Below are 3,751 nucleotides of genomic sequence, written 5' to 3'. Positions count from 1 at the left end.
ACCAGACCTCACTTACCAGGAACACCCCATAAGGATACTAGAGGAAGCAGAAAGGAAGACACGTCAGAAGATCACCAAGCTATTCACGGTACACTATAGTAACATTGAGAAGATGAGGCTACTTGGGAAAGAGAAGACTCTTTGCAAAAGGAACAACCACACTTGCTTGAAGAATGGTTGAAATATCGGGGACGAGATTTTTCTTAAGGGGGTAGGTGTTGTAACACCCTCAAATTTTCAATTTGGATTTTTTTGAGTTTTAATCATTTTTAAGTGGATTTCCTAAAAATTTACAAAAACTTTTTTGGATTCTTTTGAAAATCCTTTCTTTAGCAAAACTCCTTGATGGTTCTCTTGACAACTACTCTGGTTTAGGGAAGAGTCTTACTGAAATTCTTCTTCACAAAAGTTTTCTTGGAGAACCCTTTTTAAATTTCTTCTTCAAAATCTCCTATGTGATGAGTGCCCCAATTTTGATAACTAGTTTACCAAATATGCTTTTCTCTTCTCCCATCTCTGATTTCTTGCCCATGACCCTCTATTACCTTCAAGACACTTTTTAAAAAATAGTCTCTAAAGGTTTGGGGACAATTTAACTGAGTTTCATATTTTATTTTAACCAAAGGCAATTTGTGTAATCAGTTTTGGCCCCCAGAAATTGGCAAAGGAATTATCAGTTCCCTTTGGTTGCTAACCCTAAAATTCCTATCCATTGCAGCCCTAGATACCCTCAACTCATTTCACCAAAAACATTCTAGTATCTTGTTTAAAATTTTCAAATTAGGTTTAACCAAAGTTTGACCAAATTTGTCTATTTTGTTAAAAACCTAACTTAATATTTTTCAAAAATTCTGAAAATTTACATGCAGCCTCTGGATCAATGAGAGGCCAACCCATAAATTTTGAGCTCATGAATCTTTTTCCATGTGCCAGTTTCATTCTGTCGAATAAGTGGCGTACATTGTTCAAGGGAGGTGGGAGTTCGTCATCAATCCCGCCAGTGGCAAGCCCTGGCGGCTTGCGCACTATGCCCCGAGCCTATCCACCGCGCCATACGATCATTTGGCCAATTGCACGACTCGGTGGTGAGCTGGCCTAAGCCCGCCAACTCTCGCAGCACCGCCAGAAGCTATTGCTGCAAAGGCGCGCCAGCCAGCAACGCCCAAGCGCTATACAAGCTCTGTGTGCCCATCCCCACCCATGCTTGCTGCGATGCCCGTCGCCATGCTCTGGACAGTGCAGATCGCGTGAGCACATGCTAACCCCTCTGCCTCTCCGCAATTTTTCGTCGGAGTTGGTCCCTATGGCTCCCCTAGCGGCCACCTATAAATAAACCACCGAGCCTTGCTAGCACCATCACTCACCCTCCTCCATTCCATAGTCTCTCCCCATCCACTCGAAGGGCGCCGAGAAGGTCATCTTCCCTGCCTTCGGTCGCCCGATTGGGTTTCGGGTCCCAGCTAAATTCGAGCCAGTAAGAGCACCCCCTCAGCCAATTCTTTGCCATCAAGCCCCTAGAGCACTAGCTCATGTGACTGGCACGTCGATTTGGTGATTGATGGCGTCTCCAGTGAGATCCACCTGCACCCAAAAGCGTCGCCGCCGGAGTTTGGAGCTACCATCGTTGTGGTGTCCGCCGGCGTGTGACTCCACCTCCATCAGCTATGGAACCTCCTGGTGAGTGCACCCGCACGCTCTTGCCCCTCTAATCCATCGCAGGACGCTGCCAGCGACACCACCAGCCTCTTCTGCCGGTGAGGTGAGTTCAAATCTGAGAGTGGAGGCCTGCTGTTATGATTTTAGTTTTTAACGAATCGTTTTTCTAAGGCGCACTTCCCCAGAATGCGCTTTCTCTTCGGGTTCGCGTATTCAAACCAGGTGCTTTGCTTCTTTCCAGTCTGCACCTTGGAAAATTTCCTTTTCCTTACAGAATGGTCCCTAGACTTGTTTTCACCATAACTTTTAAACTACACGGGCTTTTCCAGTGATTCTTTTTGCAAAACATTTATCTTGCTGTATAGTTTATTTTCATATTTATTCGAAAATATTTTGAGACAATTTTGGACTGTTGTATTTATATTAGAACGAATGTCTCTAATGTAGATACCGACGAGGGAAGCGCCGATGTCAACTTCACCGAGCTCGATCCCGACTTCGTCGAACCAAGCAAGCATGTTTGAACACTTGATGTGATGTTTGCTGATAAAAAATTATTGATCATCTGTTGCATGAACAAACGCATTACATGTTACTTAATATAACTCTATATGTGACAATGATGACTGATGTGGTGATGAGAGGTCGTGGACAGCCTAGTCACATGGGACGTGATAGGTTGTGGTCTGGTCATGCCGGATCCATGATCATGGTGAGAAGAAATTAAATGACTCCAGTATCGACCTACATCGATTCTTGTCAGTGCGTGACCCTTTATTTTGTGGTGCCACAGTTCTTTCCGAAAGGGAATGCGGTGTAGTAGGTCATGAATCTATTATCAGTCACACACCAAGTAGAGGGGCCGGGATGAAGGTCTCCATGGCCCTAGAATAAAGCCAGTCATCCGGTCAGGGGGCATGGGTGTTTCTGGTCTAGGACCGAGAAGGAGGGCACTCCCTTGTAGCGCGCTGTATAAATTTGATCCCATGCTAGTCGAGGACGTTGGCTTCCCCATCTTATGGTTTTCCCTCGCAGCGTAGCCCGGGTGAGGCCGGTCTTCGTGGGGAAAATGGGTGTGTGCGGGTTCTGAGTGTTTTCTTCTAAAATACTGTACACGAGATTAGTCCTAGTGACTATTGGAACCCATTGGTTGTGGGTGGTAATGAATACATCCTTTGAAGAGTCAAAACTATTCGAGTAGCCATGTCCATGGTCAAGGATGGCTGGTTGACAGGTCAAGTGTCGGTCTTAGTGTCGGTTCCTGGAGCACAAGTATTGGTTTACAAAATTGTTGTTTTTAATACCTGACTGTGATGTGGAAATTAACCTGATGAAAACTTTTTTTTTGATATCCTGAAGGTTGGTTGGACCACCCGGATAATCCTTTGTTATTTATTACGCCCTTTCTGTGGCGTCGCTAAGATGCCCAACTGTGGCTTGTTAATTATTATGCCCTTTCTATGGCGTCGCTAAGACGCCCGACTGTGGCTTGTTGTTTATTGTGCCCTTTCTATGGTGTCCCTAAGATGCCTCACTGTGGCTTGTTATTTATTATGCCCTTTCTATGGTGTCGCTAAGATGCCCGAGTGTGGCTTGTTATTATTATGCCCTGTATGTGGTGTCACTTAGACACCCGACGGTGTGTGGGGACCCCGACTTACGAGTCGAGATCGCTGAATGGACGTGCTCAGTGATCCCAGAGATCAATGCTCACCGAACACATAGAAACTGAATAACAAGAGTCTTACATACATTCATACTGTATGATACAATAAATGACCATGGTGGTCAAGTCTTACATACATAGGGCCTTGAAGGCCAACACACCCAACTTGACCAATAGCAGATATATTGGCCGAAAGCGTGAACCCATGCCATCAGCCTTAATCTACATGCATTCTGACTCGGAAGCGTCCTAGCCCGCAGGAACGTTACCAAGGTACACTTCACCATTTACTGTTCTCTCATACCTGGTAATGAAATAACCAGTGGCAAGCCAATGAGTACTTTGAATGTACTCGCAAATAGCCCATGATATGGATAGTGCAGTTGATATGATAATAAGTAATATGCAGCCTTTGCGGAAAGCAGGTTT

General features: G+C 45.1%; 1 long non-coding RNA gene across 1 annotated transcript; it reads left to right on the top strand.

The window, feature by feature from the left end:
• The first annotated feature begins 1,125 nt into the window (after positions 1-1,125).
• On the top strand, positions 1,126-2,276 carry LOC123412680. The gene is made up of 2 exons (XR_006613572.1): positions 1,126-1,677; positions 2,104-2,276. It is a non-coding gene; the product is annotated as an uncharacterized LOC123412680 (long non-coding RNA).
• Positions 2,277-3,751: the final 1,475 nt, after the last annotated feature.

Source organism: Hordeum vulgare, chromosome 1H (assembly GCF_904849725.1).
Source record: "Hordeum vulgare subsp. vulgare chromosome 1H, MorexV3_pseudomolecules_assembly, whole genome shotgun sequence".
NCBI lineage: Eukaryota > Viridiplantae > Streptophyta > Magnoliopsida > Poales > Poaceae > Hordeum > Hordeum vulgare.
This window is presented reverse-complemented; position numbering and strand designations above follow the sequence as displayed.